This window comes from Podarcis tiliguerta (assembly GCF_965153285.1).
Source record: "Podarcis tiliguerta genome assembly, chromosome: 9".
NCBI lineage: Eukaryota > Metazoa > Chordata > Lepidosauria > Squamata > Lacertidae > Podarcis > Podarcis tiliguerta.
Window position 1 is genome coordinate 65,992,452 of NC_139542.1, and position 19,243 is coordinate 66,011,694.

The following is a 19,243-nucleotide window of genomic DNA, read 5'->3' on the forward strand; positions in this document are numbered from 1 at the left end:
CTTAACAAGGAGCTTCAAAGCCTGGCAGCAGCTACTGAGAATGCCTTCTTTTGAATTGCAACCAAATAATAATATATGATAAATATATATGATATATGATATATGATATATATATATATGATATATATGAATTGCAACCAAATAATAATATATGATAAATATATATGATAGCCATGTTCAAATATATAAAAGGATGTCACATAGAGGAGGGAGAAAGGTTGTTTTCTGCTGCTCCAGAGAAGCGGACACGGAGCAATGGATCCAAACTACAAGAAAGAAGATTCCACCTAAACATTAGGAAGAACTTCTTGACAGTAAGAGCTGTTCGACAGTGGAATTTGCTGCCAAGGAGTGTGGTGGAGTCTCCTTCTTTGGAGGTCTTTAAGCAGAGGCTTGACAACCATATGTCAGGAGTGCTCTGATGGTGTTTCCTGCTTGGCAGGGGGTTGGACTTGATGGTCCTTGTGGTCTCTTCCAACTCTATGATTCTATGATTCCTTGCGATTGTAGGCTAGACCAGTTAATATTGATTCCTAGCATCCTGCCTTCCTCTTTGTTCCAATCAGTTTAAGGTTCAGGGTGCTTTCTGCATAAGTTCTAAGAGGCATGGGACAGTGGATGCATCCAACCTCATGGCTTAATTCATGGGTAGGCAAACTAAGGCCCAGGGGCCAGATCCGGCCCAATCGCCTTCTAAATCCGGCCCGCGAACAGTCCGGGAATCAGTGTGTTTTTACATGAGTAGACTGTGTCCTTTTATTTAAAATGCATCTCTGGGTTATTTGTGGGGCCTGTCTGGTGTTTTCACATGAGTAGAATGTGTGCTGTTATTTAAAATGCATCTCTGGGTTATTTGTGGGGCATAGGAATTCGATCATTATTATTTTTTCCAAAATATAGTCTGGCCCCCCACAAGGTCTGAGCGACAGTGGACCGGCCCCCTGCTGAAAAAGTTTGCTGACCCCTGGGTAATAAGAACCTGGTGTGGTGTGCAATACTGCCTTTTTAAAATCTGCCTTGCGAAGGGCAGGCCAGCTGCTCTGCCTGTTGGTCAGTTTTCTTCTTTCTATGTATACACTTCCAACTGGCCAGTACAATCCCTCTTGTTACCAATATAGCTTGCCAGCTTTTGGGCAAAGGTTGTGCAGTTTCAGGGCCATCCATTATATCTTTTTTAAAAAATGATGATGTCCCAAGGGAAAGTGTATTCAAGCTTTAGGGGTCCAATAGTGGTTTCTTTGCAGGTAGGCAACAAATGTCAAAGGCTTTGTCTGCCTGCCTCTGCTGTCACCTTGGAGAAAGAATGGCCTGGAGCTGGTACACTAGCACAAAACATTTTGGAAGGAGAGCAAGGCTGGCATGCAAAGACCTCACGAGATTTTGGCCACTGAAAACAATGGTCCTATCTTCTTTCTTTTTGTTTCGGGTAGCCAGCTGGAACCACCCCCTCTTGTTCAGGTATGAAAAACAGAAGTTGGCAAGGAACAAGGTTCTTTAGTTTTTACAGGCATTTTGTAGGAACAGCAAAGCTTATTGCAAGGGATATAGTCAATCTGGGAGGATGGACTTAAAGAAAGAAAGAAAGAAAGAAAGAAAGAAAGAAAGAAAGAAAGAAAGAAAGAAAGATTGTCTACCAGATTGTCATCATGTTTCACCCATAAAAATGTACCCCTGACCATTAGGTCCAGCCGTGGACAACTCTGGGGTTGTGGCGCTCATCTCACTCTATCATCTCACTCTTTTGCCGAGGGAGCTGGCGTTTGTCCGCAGACAGCATGATGGAGAACTGATTCATAATTGTAGTCAGGGCTGTGGGTGCTGTGTAAAGGTAAAGGGACCCCTGACCATTAGGTCCAGTCGTGACCGACTCTGGGGTTGTGGCGCTCATCTCACTTTATTGGCCAAGGGTACAGCTTCCAGGTCATGTGGCCAGCATGACTAAGTTGCTTCTGGCAAACCAGAGCAGTGCATGGAAACACTGTTTACCTTCCCGCCAGAGCGGTACCTATTTATCTACTTGCACTTTGACGTGCTTTTGAACTGCTAGGTTGGCAGGAGCTGGTACCGAGCAACGGGAGCTCACCCCGTTGCGGGGATTCAAACCACCAACCTTCCGATCAGCAAGCCCTAGGCACTGTGGTTTAGACCACAGCACCACCCGTGTTTCACCCACACCTATGACCAAACCATAGAGAGAATATGCTCACTGAAGGATAGTTTGTGTATATCCCTGTTGAGTGATTAGAGGAATTCTACCACACATTAATTGGTGATGTGCCATAATATTTGCAGAACACATGTTATCTGCAGCCTAAAATGCTACAAGCCCAGACATCAGTTACAACCTAATATAATATCAATGTTTACTACTACTACTACTGCATTATCATTTAATTCCTTTTATGGAAGCTGATGTGGGCACCAGGTAGAACAGTGGGATGGTGGTGATGCTACCTAAAAGCAGACATTGTGAAAGAAGCTACATGTTTTGGACCTCTTGGTACCTTTTTTCCTTTTCTTCCAAGCAGTCAAGGGGAGCTGCAAATTTAATAATGAAAGCACAGCTGCCTCAATAGGAACAGTCCCACCTTGACCTTGTAGAGCTGCTAAGGAATAAATGGTGTGCAGGTTGCAGCCAACATATCCAACCATGTTTGAATATGGATCATTGTGCAGTTACTGTGAAACTACTGATGAGCTCTGATCCTTGATGCTTGACCAGCACAATCCTGATTCACTACTTTGGATCTTTGTACCACTAGAGCAGTTCAGTGACAGAGTGGTTAGGAAAGGATATCATTTATGGACAGGCTTTCAAAGGCACCTTCAGAAATCTTACCCACCAAACGGAATTTTAATCAGGCTTATTCTGCAAGGGCTCTGTTATGTATGTGCACAAAAGCCCGTTCATTATTTTGGGAGAGAGGTGATCTTCAAAATAACTTTTTATATGAATGATTCCCAACATATGTGCTGGAGAACACTAGTGTGTCTTGAAGGGAACTGGTATGCCTTAAAGAATTCCAGGGGTCAGCAAACTTTTTCTGCAGGGGGCCAGGCCACTGTCCCTTGGACCTTGTGGGGGGGCCAGACTATATATTTTTTGGGGGGTGGCGATGAACAAATTCCTATGTCGGCTCAACCGTCAAGAAGGCAGTCACTGCACATGCTGTAGAGGAAATGAGGAGCAGATGGGGCTCATTAACCTGGGAAGGTAGCCCATCTAGGAGAAGGAAAACTCTGATCCTAAGCCTCTGCTGAGAAGAAAAGGCTAAGGAGTAAATTCTACACAAATCTGGAGTGGAGTCTCCAAGACAGGTTGGATGGTACTTTGTACGCCTCCTTCTGGCAACTCCTGCAGCGAAGCTGGTGCCAAACGAATTGCTCTGCTTTCCTTTGAACCACATCAGTGAGTCCAAGAGGCAGGTCTTGTTGTCTGGGCAACTTAGGACTTCCATGCACACTGTCCAGGCTTGCGTCCCAGGGTGGTCACTTTGGTAGTTTGACTTCACCGCTGGAGGCACAGGGGTGTTGACAGACCAATGTCAACAACAATTGGTCTCTCATTCAACCCACTGAATTGTCAGCCGACCCTTGCCCACAGTTCTGCCCTCAAATGACCAAATAGAAGATGTGCATCATTGCGTCTGAGCAATGGAATGGTTGCTTTGATGGGCATGTAAAGGTAAAGGGACCCCTGACCATTAGGTCCAGTCGCGGACGACTCTGGGGTTGCGGCGCTCATCTCGCTTTATTGGCCAAGGGAGCTGGCGTACAGCTTCTGGGTCATGCGGCCAGCATGACTAAGCCACTTCTGGCAAAGCCAGAGCAGCGCACGGAAACGCCGTTTACCTTCCCGCCGGAGTGGTACCTATTTATCTAGTTTCACTTTGACGTGCTTTTGAACTGCTAGGTTGGCAGAAGCAGGGACCAAGCAACGGGAGCTCACCCCATCGCGTGGATTTGAACCGCCGACCTTCTGATCGGCCACCCGCGTTATACTGGCGCATATAACAATCCAGTAAATATACCTTTGAGATCTTCCTTGCATCACAACATTGGGAGAAGCATATTCCCTTTCAGTCCCAGCGTTACTTTGTACTAAATCCACTGCAAATTAAGCCAGTTTGTCTAGAGACTATTGCAGTTGCTCAGAGCTTGCGCAAGAGACAAGAGACAATGTAATGATCTGTGACTGCATACCATTCACGTAGGCTGCAACCATCACTCAACTGCATGATCCTCAGCATCAAGATTCATTAAAGTCGGTGGGAGCCGCCAAGCTAAAACTGTGCGTGTCACTTCGAAAATGTAGAGGTTAGTATTTGTGAATGAGAGGCTGAGACGAGGGAGAAAAGAATGAAAGCGAAATCAGAACAGCTGCAGATAAAGGCAAAGTTGAGCTTTTGTGGTTGTAGATTACTCTTTGGGACAATCACAACCCAAAAGAAAATAAACTGAAGCATTTCTAGAGGAAATGATATGACAATATATCATTTCACACACAACAAAATGCTCCCCCCTTCCCTTCCTTGCCACACTTATCTAAATTGCTTTCCGTTTTCCATCGGCTTAAGAAACGTTACATATCAGCGCAACAACTTGAGTGCGCACCAGCAAATTATAGCATCCTTTCCCTTTCTCAAACAGCGCTGACAGTAATAAAGTGGTTCCTTGGAGTTTTGAAAGTGTTAAAAAGAAAGTTAAACCGTAATTACAGGCGGCGAGATGCTAAAGGGAGAACAACGCTGAATTGTAGCAGTGACATCTGGACTAGGAGAAGTGTGCACAATGTGTATCTGTCACTGACAACTCACTGGGCTACATTTAATTCAGAATCATCACTCATGTTGTCGTATTCCACAAGCACCAGAAGAAGCAACTGCAGATTGGAGGTAGGAAGGAGGCCTTTGGTGGATTCCAGAAGATGACCTTATAGATGTTAACACAGCGGACAGAATCAGTGTCAATGCAATTACAGTGGTACCTCGGTTGACGAACTTAATCCATTCCGGAAGTCTGTTTTTAAACCAAAACCGTTCTTAAACCGAGGTGCACTTTCCCTAATGAGGCCTCCTGCCGCTGGTGCCCTTCCACCATTCAGATTCCATTCTTTGTTGTTTTCGTTTAGTCGTGTCTGACTCTTCGTGACCCCATGGACCAGAGCACACCAGGCACTCCTGTCTTCCACTGCCTCCTGCAGTTTGGTCAAACTCATGCTGGTAGCTTCGAGAACACTGTCCAACCATCTCATCCTCTGCCGTCCCCTTCTCCTTGTGCCCTCCATCTTTCCCAACATCAGGATCTTTTCCAGGGAGTCTTCTCTTCTCATGAGGTGGCCAAAGTATTGGAGCCTCAGCTTCAGGATCTGTCCTTCCAGTGAGCACTCAGGGCTGATTTCCTTAGACTGAGGTAAAGTTCTCAAACCAAGACACTATTTCTGGTTTTGTGGAGTTTGTAAACCCAATCGTTCTTAAACCGGACTGCCACCAAGTCCATTCAGATACTCAGTATCTCTTTCTCCCTTAGTTCTAGTAGCACGAAATATTATTTCCCAATTTGGTGTTAGGCTACACCTGTGGAGGCAGCCATCTTCTGACTAGTGCCCTTGGTACTTTCCCAACATTCCAAATGTGCCCCCAGATCCAAAAAGGTTAGTGACCCCTGTCCTGGAGCTATAATTGTCACTGGAGTGCTGCAGTCTCTTGGAGCACTTTTTAACAGCTTCAGCTGGTTTGCTAACTTCTGCCAATCCTGGATCAGAATAGCTTGCCCACAGTGACTTGTATAAATGACCTCGGCTGAGTATACCTGAAGGAGCGTCTTCACCCTCATCGTTCAGCCTGGATACTGAGGTCCAGCACCGAGGGCCTTCTGGTGGTTCTCTCACTGCAAGAAGTGAGGTTACAGGGAACCAGGCAGAGGACCTTCTCAGTATATATTTTTATATATTTTATATATATATATATAATTGTTGCACAGGTCTTTGATACATTTTGAGAAAAGTGGTATACAAATCTTTTTATTCATAAAAAATAAATGTATTATGGCCCTCTAAAAATAAAATTTATTTTCTCTCTAGCAATGCAAATTCTGTTTTATCTTGTTTGTTGTTAACTTGTTGATTTCCTCAATAAACTCTCTGCTTTAAACTCCTTTTACCAGTTTGATCATTAAACTCATTACTTCAATAACGTCTTCATGCTTTAGATCTATGCTCTTCCTATTCTTCTTGAGAGACAGATGTGGCATTTGCCCATTCTTTGGCGATACGTTTGTATTGGGGGAGAGAAAGGGTTAATAGGTTGACCAATAAAAAAGCCTGGAGGTGGAGTCTACCTGATTTTGAGGCTCAGCCCAGAGGCTTTGACAGTGAGTTCGGTTGGTTCATTTTTGGGGGAAGATAGAGGAGTCAGTTAGAGACAGGGACAAGACTGAGAGGGAATAGAGTGACAGGGTTTCAAATATATTTTAAAACTTGCTTGTGTTTCAAATAAACTTTAGTCTTCATTGTTAAATGACTGAGACTCAATACTTCACCAGGGAACCCTAGGTTTCCCCCCACAAAATTGGTGGGAGCGGTGGGATAAAGTAGTGGTGTACAGGTCAATAGTCATGAAACAACTGGGGGCTCTGTATGAACGCCACAAAATTGGTGGGAGCAGTGGGATAAAGTAGTGGTGTACAGGTCAATTGTCCATGAAACAACTGGGGGCCCTGTACGAACACCACAACATCTTCTCCAGATACTTTGTCTTGCTACAATTTGAATATTCCTCCACAACAAGCATCAAAGATGCAATCTGCTCCAACTTATCAAATAATTCTAAATTTGACTCAACTATGAACTCCACTCATAATTAATAGCTATTTCTCCAGTCATGAGATCCATTGATCCTTGATCTAAGGATAAATCCTAAATCAAATTACAATTTAAAAAGTCCGTCTTAATGTTGGTTGAAAAATCAACTCAATACAAATATTAAGAGGTAATCCAAATTCAAATAGTCCATTATTTTCATAAAGTAAAACTGGTGAAAGACCATAAATTACTAAGTGACTCAATAATTGATGCACCAAAATAGAAGCAGTATTTAAATTAGTAAGCCTGTTAATTCACCACATGCCATCATGACCACTAATCTTCAATTAATTCTAATCATTCCTGAGAATGTGTATTGTTTTTGTTTGAATATTGCAATTACCAAAACAATTGGAACAATGTGCTACTACAACAATGAAGTAACTGGAGAATAATTCTTTACCAACAATTAATTCATTAATGAACCAGATATTAATTTATGTGCACATTGGCAGTTATATTACAAGCATCAGCACCTATGTTGATGCTGTAGTAACCGCTGTAGAGAACACTAAATTTGGTAGATATCAGTTAAGTCATTGAAACATTTAAAGTTAATTAATTGTAATTAGAGAAATATCAACCTTTGATCTTTCTAGAAGATCTCTTAGATTTGGATATGACATACATGATGAAGCTGGTGCATTTGGTTAGAGTAAAAATAAATTTATTGAGAATTGGAAACTGTTTATTCCTTATTCGAACAAGAAAGTACAAGACTTTGCAGTTTGCTATTCCTTGTGGGGAGGAAGTATAATGTAATACAACCACTAGAAAACCAAGATTATACATTAAGATAAGAATTAACTTAGGGAAGTTTAAAGTATATTTAGAGGGGGAAATAGTAATAATACTTGAATAAGAATAGTAAAAAGGACATGCTAGGTTTGTGTGGGTTTTTATATTCTACTCATCAAAATATTTATTATGCTCATTAATTGTATTACATTATAGAACTATTTATTATCTGCATTTATATTTTATAGTAACAATGTTCATAATAAATAAATAGTATCAGCAGTTAGTTCCGTGAAATATTAGCGATTGCTTTTTCCTTCCTTAAAAATATGAACTGTAACTTACTTTGCAATACTAGCCATTTTTGAATTGCAGGTATCAACAAAGAGTTCATTTTTTAAAATGCATTGGAGCTACAGTGCTCTTGGGATGCTCTTGCTGAAGAAAGGGAAGAGGCTTTTTCAGATTCTTCCTTCCCCCTACAGCCCGCTGTACTCCCTGAAAAGCTGCTCTTAAAATTTGGGGGAGCTCCCAGAACCATGTTTCCAAAACCCATTACATTAAGGATAGCAATAGTAGATTTACTGAAGAAATTGGTGGTTAAATTAATAAAGATTTCCTAGATTAGTGCGATTAATGCACTGATTCAAGCCATTTCTTCATTCAAACCTTCAGCATATCAGTCTCTGGCCTCAGCCTCAATTTTAGCCGATGTAGCTTACCAAAGGAAATCAGTCCTGAGTGCTCACTGGAAGGACAGATCCTGAAGCTGAGGCTCCAATACTTTGGCCACTTCACGAGAAGAGAAGACTCCCTGGAAAAGACCCTGATGTTGGGAAAGATGGAGGGCACAAGGAGAAGGGGACGACAGAGGACGAGATGGTTGGACAGTGTTCTCAAAGCTACCAGGATGAGTCTGACCAAACTGCGGGAGGCAGTGGAAGACAGGAGTGCCTGGCGTGCTCTGGTCCATGGGGTCACGAAAAGTCGGACATGACTAAACAACAACAACAGCTTACCAAAGCGAACTAGACTGTTGACTTTGCCCAACAAGCCTGATAACTTGTGTCTAAGACCTGATGTCATTTTCCTTTACAGAAAGCAACTGTGGGTAAAGGGGTAATCTTTTCTGTTGAAATTCACCCTCATATCCTTTTGTAACTGGGACAAATAACAACGGCAAAAATCACCAGGAACCAGTACTGCTGGAAAATGTTCAAACCTGCCACCCCTCAGGCAACATCATTGTTCTAATCTGGTTTGAGACCCACTGTGACTGCTTTTTGTAAAATACAGTGGTACCTCTACAGTCATACCTCGGGTTGTGAACATGATCCGTGCGGGAGGCACATTCACAACTCGCAGCATTTGCATCCTGAAGCGCCGCGTCTGCGCACGTGCGTGACGCGATTCAGCACTTCTGCGCATGTGCATGACATCATTTTGTGCTTCTGCGCATGCGTGAGTGCCGAAACCTATAAGTAACCCGTTCCGGTACTTCCGGGTTTGGCGCAATCCACAACCCGAAAAAGCGCAACCCGCAGCATTCGTAACCCAAGGTATGACTGTACTTACGTGCCTCTCTTGTTACATATCCTTTGGGAAACGCACATGGCAAACTCAGAAGTATATTTCCCAGTTTCGCCGTGCGCGCATGCACAGTAATGTTCTATGGCACCGCATGCGTGCATAGAACAGGCACCTCTGGTTGTGGGAACCTCGGGATCCAACCAGAGCTCCGGAACAGATCCCGCCGCAACCAGAGGTACCACTGTAAAATCAAACAAACCAGGAATTCTAGCCACAGAACTCCCTCATCACATCTAACTTGATTCTCAGGATAGTCTCCCTGCTGAACGAGCTTCTGGAGTAAAGAATCACCTTTTACTCTCGATTTTCCAGAGTGGCACCTTAGTTGCTGTTGTGGAAGCTGGATCCTACCAGCTCTGCAACTCTTGCATCATTTACTCCTAGCTTAGGGCTGTAAACTGATTAAAGGATTTTGAGTTGGCTTAATTATCTGTCTTTTAACTGATTATTCCGTTCATTCATTGATTACATTTAAATACGTTTGTTGCATTCCCCAAACTTCAACACAGGTGGCTTTTTGAGAAAGTGATGAAAGTATAAGATAATTGACCGTTTAATAAACAGAAGTCATCACTCACTGTTAGAAGGCTGGGTGATACGTTCTGAATTTTGGCAAATGTTTGAGGCATCTCTCATCTCAGTAGATGAGCTGGAGATCAGCCATTGGCCATTGGTCATGCTGGCTGGGGCTGACAGGAATGGTCATCCAGAAACATCTGGAGAATTACAGATTCCCCATCACATTTCAAGAGAGTTGAGTGGATGAACTTGTCTTGTTGTTGTTTAGTCGTTTAGTCGTGTCTGACTCTTCATGACCCCGTGGACTAGAGCACGTCAGGCACTGCTGTCTTCCACTGCCTCCCACAGTTTGATCAAACTCATGCTGGTAGCTTCGAGAACACTATCCAACCATCTTGTCCTCTGTCGTCCCCTTTTCCTTGTGCCCTCCATCTTTCCGAACATCAGGGTCTTTTCCAGGGAGTCTTCTCTTCTCATGAGGTGGCCAAAGTATTGGAGTCTCAGCTTCACGATCTGTCCTTCTAGTGAGCACTCAGGTCTGATTTCCTTCAGAATGGAGAGGTTTGATCTTCTTGCAGTCCATGGGACTCTCAAGAGACTCCCCCAGCACCATAATTCAAAAGCATCAATTCTTCAGCGATCAGCCTTCTTTATGGTCCAGTTCTCACTTCCATACATCACTACTGGGAAAACCATGGCTTTTAACTATATGGACCTTGAACTTGTCTTAGGATCAGTTAATATATTCAGCAAAATCAAGTGATAGTAACTGCTTACCCATGGGAATCTGACGTAGGGGACAGTGGGGGTGGTGGGGGTGATCACACAGCAGGGAATATTTTATTTATTTATTGGTTGTTTTGTTTATGTGTGGGAATTCGTGCCCCCCAAGTCAAGTTCCCAGGGCGATTATTACAGGATGCATAGGCAGTCTTCAGCATTAAAACTGCAATGAATTAACTTGTCCACCAATGAGAACTCTTCCAGTCATGCCTACTGATCTTATCACATGTCATTATGTTTGTCATCCTTTTGTTATGAGATGACTTGCACATTTTCCTATAGTTTAGAGCAATTGTCCCTATTATTCATGGCAGATTGAGTAGAAGCTCTTTGGACTATCAAGTGTATAATCTTTCTTTATGCATCCCTGCTGTATGAGTTAGCCTTGGTCGGCTGGGTATCCTTTCATTTAAAGTCTTCATGCTTATATTCTAATTATTCTTTTAAGTAGAACTACAGAGGAGTAATAAACTGAGGTAATAAAACTATTTATGGGTGGTACCACTTCAAACTCCTTATACAAAATCCAAACCCTCCACATGGAAAATGGCATTTCAGGCAGAAGAATAGGATATAATCTTTTGTCTGGACATTTTCTGTTTTATATTGAAGCAATATTTTGGCAAAGGAGAGCATTCAGTCATCTAGGCACCTACTCCTAGTCTGAAATGATAGACCCCAGCTCAATGAGAGTCAACCGTAATATTTGACATTTAACATCTAAACATCTAGCCTTCTATCCATAGGTGAAAAATCCCACTTAATGATGTAAGAGGTTAAATTTCCACTTAGCAATAGGAAATAATGCAATGCTATTCAGGTGGCAAGGTCCTGAACCCTCCCCCATTATAGAATAAAGATACTTGACACCAGAATTTAGGTTAATGGGCTGAAAAGGGCCACAAATTTATTGATTACAGAATGTGAGTGGTATTGGCTTAGGCATTGGAACCAATGACTATATTTGACTCCTGCCCGCCTGCTGGGAGTCTAGTAAGGGTTAACCGCCGATAGGGGGAGCCCTGTTGATGCACATCAACTAGGAATTCCCCCAGGGTCACCGATAGGGGTCGTGCTATGGTCCTGGCCCCCGTCTGGGCTTCAGACAGAGGACACGCCCCCCCCCAGATTCCTTTAACAGAATACCCTTGAAAAAGGAGGAGTAGGTGATGGCCGCCACCTCTCCTCACCTCCAGCCGAATACTCCAATGCCTAAACGCCAAACCTTACCAAGTTGTGACAATTTGTTATGAGGCAGGCGAAAAACCAAGTGGCTGGTGCCATTTTGCCAAGTGGGAAAAAATCCTACCAGGCCCCCTGGACAACCAAGGTGACCAACCGAAGTCCATAGCAAGGTCAAAGGATAAGGACCTAATTAAGGAATGCTAGGTAATGGTGGAATGAAATTATATGACTTTAGTAGAAATATGATAAGGATTTAAGTATAGATAATTTTTAAGATTTTGATGGTAAGATAAGGTTAAAATAAATTAAGACAACTAAACGATAGAAAGCAGTGAAAGACGGAAAGGATTTGCTGATTTAATTATTAACTGGAATACAAAAATGGGAGGTGTGAGGAGGTCGAGGAAATAAGTCAATGAAAGATAAGGTTAAACATCGGAGGAGTTTTCCTTTTTTAAAAAAATTGTGTTGGTGTTTTTTGTGTTTTGATGTATCTGATGTAATGTGCTTTTGTTTTTGCTCTTTATCATGTAATTTTGTATCTTTCTATCTTTCTCTTTTTTTCTCACTTCTTCTCTTTTCTCTCTTTTCCTCTTTTTTCTCTTTTCTATGTAATTCTTAAATGTTCAATAAATATTAATTTTTTAAAAAAACAAACAAAGGATAAGGGCCTAACCTTTGGGAGGGAGGGCAGGAGAACTGTGCAAGAAAGAGCGAGGTAAAAGAAGGTGCAAGCCTGGCCGTGGCTTCTTTAAATGGGCTAAGCCACGCCCCCTTTGGCCGATCAGACTGGCAGATATGAAAAGACGTGGCCAGGAACTCCTTGTGACACAGAGCCATGGGTCGGGGTCGTGATCTGACCGCAATGTCGACTTCCTGTGAGGGGAACCGGCTTTACCGCTCTTTAATGTACTACGTTAGCAACCCTGGAATTAATTCACAAACACGCAGAAGAGCAAACCGCATTCACAATGTCAGTAGGTTCTACAGGAACCTATGGGGAACTGGGATTCCTTCAGAATTTGCTGGCCTGCAACTCCCATAATCTTTGACCATTGGCCAATAAGGCTGGGGAGTATGGAACCTGCAGAGCAATATCCGAAGAGCCACAGTTTCTCCACCTACAGTCTGCTGTGGTCACATTGTTGATGTCTTTGTCCGAGATTGGCTGTCTTTTGAATAACAGCCGTTCACATCCAGTGACATATGTGTCTTATGCTACACTAACATATGTACCGTTTATGTTTCCTGTAAGATGCTCAAAGGATGAGACATGTGAACTCTGCAAACATTTCATTGAAGGCATCCCATTGATTTGTTTTGTGATTTACATGGGTATGGCTGCCCTATTTTACCCACATTAACATCATATGCTCTGTATATTTATCCATAAGTAAAGGTAAAGGTAAAGGGACCCCTGACCATTAGGTCCAGTTGAGACCGACTCTGGGGTTGCGGCGCTCATCTCACTTTATTGGCCGAGGGAGCCGGCGTACAGCTTCCAGGTCATGTGGCCAGCATGACTAAGCTGCTTCTGGCAAACCAGAGCAGCGCACGCAAACACTGTTTACCTTCCTGCCGGAGCGATACCTATTTATCTACTTGCACTTTGACATGCTTTTGAACTGCTAGGTTGGCAGGAGCAGGAACCGAGCAACGGGAGCTCACCCCGTCGTGGGGATTCAAACCGCTGACCTTCTGATCAGCAAGTCCTAGGCTCTGTGGTTTAACCCACATCACCACCCGCGTCCCTTATCCATAGGTACAGCTGTGTAATTTGCACAATGCAGGTCTGAATTCTTGTTGCCTGTTACACGTCATGTTCCCCATTCAACACCACACAGTCATCTGCTTAATTTGTATGATTATGATCATGCAGAGTAACTGCTGCAGACTGTGTGCACAACTGACTGACTTACACAGCACCTTCAGTTGTTACTAGATTTCATTTCAGAATTAAGGATCATACTTCCAAACCTTCTGCATGTTTAATAAACTTTCTCTCAACTTTGTGTTCCCTGTTTTCACATTCACAGGTCAGCAGCATCACACAATATCAAACAGTCTGCCCAGTCTCTAGGGTGCAATCCATGTTTGGGGCAATGGTCTGGCGATGTGCCACTGTTCGCAACTGGAAAGCTGCTTTGAGAATTACGAACACTCCAGAATTACTAACACTCTTTGTTCCCGTGTAGTTTATAACTCTAACGTTTATTGCATTTGAGTTTGGTTGTTTCTGTAACTCTTCCCCCTAACTGTGTTTCGTGTGATATAGAATTAATGGCTATATTTCCTAGCAACAGACCATTTATATTTTTATTGTTTTATTGTTTTTAAGGATCTCTGTTTTGAGAAGAAACCCACATAATAGCCTTTTCTATACAGTCACTCTTTTATTCACCTGTTGGGAAATGGGTTCTGGGGTTAAAAAAAAAATACAAGTACCAATAAACACTAGCTTAAAATATGATGCTGTTTCTAAGAAGTATGTCATTTTCTTCTACGCAGTACATTCCCATATAAATTAGACATAGGTGCATTTTTACTGAGATCTGTGGCAGGTCTTTTTTAGTATTCATAGGTGTTCCAGCATAATACAATTCATTTAGGAATATGACACATCTGTGTAATTTGTAGGTGTTGACTGTCTAACCTTCAGACAACTTGATGGAAAAAAATAATTCATCCATAACAGAGACCTTTATTTTTCCATCCATAACATTCTATTTAATGTGTTAGAACTACATGAGCAAAATTGAAAAGTTAGACAAATAGAACAACATGGGGGGAAATCCTTATTGTACAGATTTTCATTGCCAAATATAAAGACAGATGCTATCCTTGTATAATGCAAAAAAATACTCTGTGGTGCGTGTTCCCTAAATCTTAGCACAGGTTTGCCTCGGGAGCTTGTGAACACTAGAAATTTTGCACTGGATCAAAATTGGGGGAGGGTGTAGATGTGACCTCAGTATTGTTTGCATTCAACACACTTATGTTAAACTATATCTGGGGTGTGTAGGGTGTGGGGAGCATGAAGGGATGGATTGTAGAGCTAACCATTCCACTCTGGATTTCCCAATAGCAACTCAACCACCATTAAAAATGTGCACACCATGAGACTAGGGCCCTTCAGGATTTAACCTCCTTCCATTGGGCCTGTAAGACAGAGCTATTCCACCTGGCTTTTAATTTTTTATTTCCCTTCTCTTCCCTCCCCCTTCCCTTTTATGAAGATCACCCGCTCTGAGACCCCACGGCTAATTCTCCCCGGCCGCCTTGCTGGCCCAAGTAGGACCAATTCAGCCAGCTAGCCCTGGGGATTATCTAATGCTTATTTCCCCCAAATTGATTTTTGATTTTTATTGTTTTTCATGTTTTTACACTGTATTTTATGCTGCTTTTATAATTGTTTTAAATTTGTTGTTAGCCACCCTGAGCCCGGTTTTTGAAAGAAAGAATCATAGAATCATAGAATCATAGAGTTGGAAGAGACCACAAGGGCCATCGAGTCCAACCCCCTGCCAAGCAAGAAACACCATCAGAGCACTCCTGACATATGATTGTCAAGCCTCTGCTTAAAGACCTCCAAAGAAGGAGACTCCACCACACTCCTTGGCAGCAAATTCCACTGTCGAACAGCTCTTACCATCAGGAAGTTCTTCCTAATGTTTATAGGAGGTGGTTGTGTGGAGGACATGTCACCTGATGCACCCTCGTCTCCTACCTGCCTGCAGTGATGGAGACCAAGGAAAAACAGGTTTGCCAGCTGAGTCAAAACTAAGCCAGAGAGCCCCTACATATCAGAGATTGGTTGGGGACGAGAGCAGGCATCAGGGAGTAGTGCCTGAAGTCAGGTTTCTTCCACTCCAACATTTCTTCTTCTGCAAATCAAGCACCGGTGTCTCCCTAAGCTTCTTATACTGTACAAGTTTCTTGTTTGTCCACAGCAAGTCCCTCTGCATCGCGGCAAAACAGCCCGCCATATCACAAACTGCCTTACACCTTTCTTGGAACTCTTACATTGCGGTAGTGAGCGCTACTTCCTCCTTCTCTCTTTCTCTCTCCCCCTCTTTGGGTAATAATGAATTTTATGCCCATGTTGTTTCTGTTCTTTTGTCTATTTTTAATTCAAATATGTAAAAGCTTTTTAAATACAGACTCCCAGGTGTCAGTTGCTGCCTCAAGTCCCTTTTCTATCCTCTATTGTTCTCTTAATTGTTACTTCAAAACAATTAGCTGGGCATTCATATGCAAATGAATGCAAATGAACAGGGGGATTGGGTGGGGGAGAATACCACCACTTGTTAATTTCCACTTCAAGGTCTGCTGGTAGAAACAAGAAAATTGCTTAACAATGTCTTTTTCCCTGGGCTCTAAAGGGTGCACACTTGACGAAAGGAGCCTTCTTGCTGGCTGGGCAATTGCTGGGAGTCTGCCATTCAACTTGACCAGAATCGTTCTCTTCTTTTGTCATGGAGGCTTGTGCTAAACTTTTCCATGTTTATTGACCTTGCCCTTGCTCCAGCAAATGTCTGCACAACTTGGGTGCACCGCTGGCAGAGGCTAATAAAATAATAATCACAATATTCATCAGGAAAATGCTCATTATACAGGAACCCTCGCCTTCCCACAGCCAAATCAAAACTTCCATAATTTATGAAAAGATCATCTCTTCTCCTTGCATTTTTGTGCCACAGAAGAAAAAGACATAATGACTGATGAGCTGCATGTCTGTGAATGAAATTCTAGGGAGATTTTCTCCGTTGCCGAGATAAATCGGATCTCTTTCAGAGGGGTTGCCGCCTATTGTGCTAAGATGAATACTATTTTAGGCTGTGCATAGTCTAACATCGTATGAAAAGCTGTAGATTAACGTGGCATTCAAAAGGTATTTCAGAAGTAAACAATATAGCTTTAAAAATGTATAATCAAGGGTACAATCATGGTCCGCGCAAAGGGAGAGACAATCCTGGCCATCAGAGTCCAGGGCTCTGACCCCATCATGCTTTAACTGTGATTCAAAGTGAATGCTCTAAATTTGTATTTTAAAAATGCTACGCTCTTCTTGCAAGCCTCCATCAGGCTTGAATCAGATGACCTGGCTTGCTTCATAACCAGCTTTGAACATTCTGAAGGAAAACTTCTCATATTCTGACCAAGGACCTTGACTCACCAGGGCTGGACACGTTCTTCAGAGCGTTCACCTCAGCCATCAAGCTCTGCCATATCTAGGGTTTCAGTAAAATAAATTGTTATTAATGTGAGTCAGCTGTGGGTCCGAGTCAGGGATAGGGACCACAAAAGAAGGCAGAGGTCAGCGGGAAAGGCTGTTCAAAAGGGATTGTTTCTTCCTCCTCAGCTTTGGAGTGGTGAGACGCATGGAAGGAGATGAGGAACACTGACAGATCTTCATCCTTTCACTTGGCAGGACAGCGTGGTCACAAAGAGCCAACATCAGAGTGGGTTGCACAGCCATCACTCCTAATAGCAAGCTCGGGTGACGAGTGCCTCAAGGCTTGTAGCCAGAGTGGCACCACTGAGAAAGAAGATGGAAATTTCATTATGGTTGAGAGAATACAGTGGTACCTCGGGTTATAGACGCTTCAGGTTACAGATGCTTCAGGTTACAGACTCTGCTAACCCAGAAATAGTACCTCGGGTTAAGAACTTTGCTTCAGGATGAGAACAGAAATCGTGCGGTGGCAGGAGGCACCATTAGCTAAAGTGGTACCTCAGGTTAAGAACAGTTTCAGGTTAAGAATGGACCTCCAGAACGAATTAAGTTCTTAACCTGAGGCACCACTGTAATGGGGTTCGTAGAAATAAAAGCCTACGGGGGCAAGTGCCATATTTCTAGAAGCAAAATTTAGGACGCAAACGTTGTTGAGCTTTTTAAAGGCAACTCTAGACTAAGAGAAGAAAAAGAAAACAGAGTTTGGGAGTTGGAGAGAAGACTGAATTCCTGAGCAATGAGCATTAGTTTTAATGGGAGGAAACACACTGTAACATTATTGGTAAGGTCTACTTGTTAGGTCCTGCTTGTTAACAGCTATGGTTGCACACAAAGAAAATGAAATGAAATGAAATGAAATATGTTGCTTTAATGTTTTTGTAGCTGAGATGGAAATTGCATTATTATTAGTATTATTTGAAATAATGTGCATGGCACACTTTGTTCTTTATCTTATCCAGGGGTAGGTAACCTAAGGCCAGTGGGCCAGATGCGGCCCAATCGCCTTCTCAATCTGGCCCCTGGACGGTCCAGGAATCGGTGTGTTTTTTACTTTTACTTAAAATGCATCTCTGGGTTATTTGTGGGGCATAGGTATTCATTCTGCCCCCCCCCCCTCAAAATATAGTCTGTCCCACCACATGGTCTGAGGGATGGTGGACGGGCCCACAGCTGAAAAAGGTAGCTGACCCCAATCTTATCTCATTTATCTTCATAATTCCGCCTTGAGGTCTTTGTGGCTGAACAATTATTTCCTTTCCCAAGACCAGTTATCTCCATCTGGAATTGCTACCTAATCAGCTCCCGTCTGGTATTTTAGGCATATTTCTGCTCATGCAACGCTTCTGCAGAGTTTATCCAGTGACCAAGAGACTCCCTCTGAAGGAGGCCGCAGAGATATTAAATACTGGGCTGTCAACCACGGCCTGCTATATTTCTATTTATCCCCACCCACTTACCTAATGGAAGGAGACTAAAGGGGGTGTTTTCACATTATGCCGTACCTGAGTACATGCCATCTGTACTTGGGTCCCGCTACCTGTGAGAAATAGCCCACACATAGTGAATTGAAAACACACTGTTTGTGTCAGTGCACAGAGGAGTCGGGAAGGAAGAGAGAGACAGACAGGGGGAAGAATTAATACTTTTTGTTCCGTTATGTTAGCAAACCTCATAAGCTTTCTTCTATTTGTTTTCTTCTGTTGTCCTTTCATCAGTAAACACTGGCTCAGTCACCCTGGTTCACCCTGTACTGTTGTGGCAGGTCTCAGTCAAATTCTGCACAGAGAGGGATTCTCACATGCCCAGGCCCATTTGCTTTTTCGTTCTTTTTGTGGCCAACCTGCACCAGTGAGAGAGGTACGGATGGACAAATCTATAAATCTCAGTTCACTGAGCTTCTCTTCTTTCTGATCTTAAAGTCAGTCCTCCAGTTTCTGCAGCTATTTGCAATTTTAAAATGAAAGGATCCCCATGAAAATTCATCAGCACTGTTGTGCAAATGAACTACCAACAGATTCATTTTTGTAAGCAATTTGGCACATTTTTGCAAGCACTTTCCCTTAACACAACACATTTCTGTACATTATTTTTGCCGCTACATGCATTTTTGTAAACACTGGTTAAAGAACTGCATCGCAAAATTCAGACGAGTGCAAATTTTAAAGACTGTGTATCGATTTGTGCATTGGTTCAAGAAGCGTGAACTGGGTAGTTTCTCACACAAACAAAATCATTTTTTTCCTCTATTCCCAGAGAGAAGGCTTCCTTCTCCTCCTTGCTTATTTCCCCACCTTGTGCTGTCTCCGGAAAGGAATGGAAATGACATTGTT

At 42.8% G+C, this 19,243-nt stretch overlaps 1 long non-coding RNA gene across 1 annotated transcript in view; it reads left to right on the top strand.

The window, feature by feature from the left end:
- The window catches only part of LOC310657409, a 229,016-nt gene that overhangs the window by 72,658 nt on the left and 137,115 nt on the right, over positions 1–19,243 (top strand). The window lies entirely within an intron of this gene.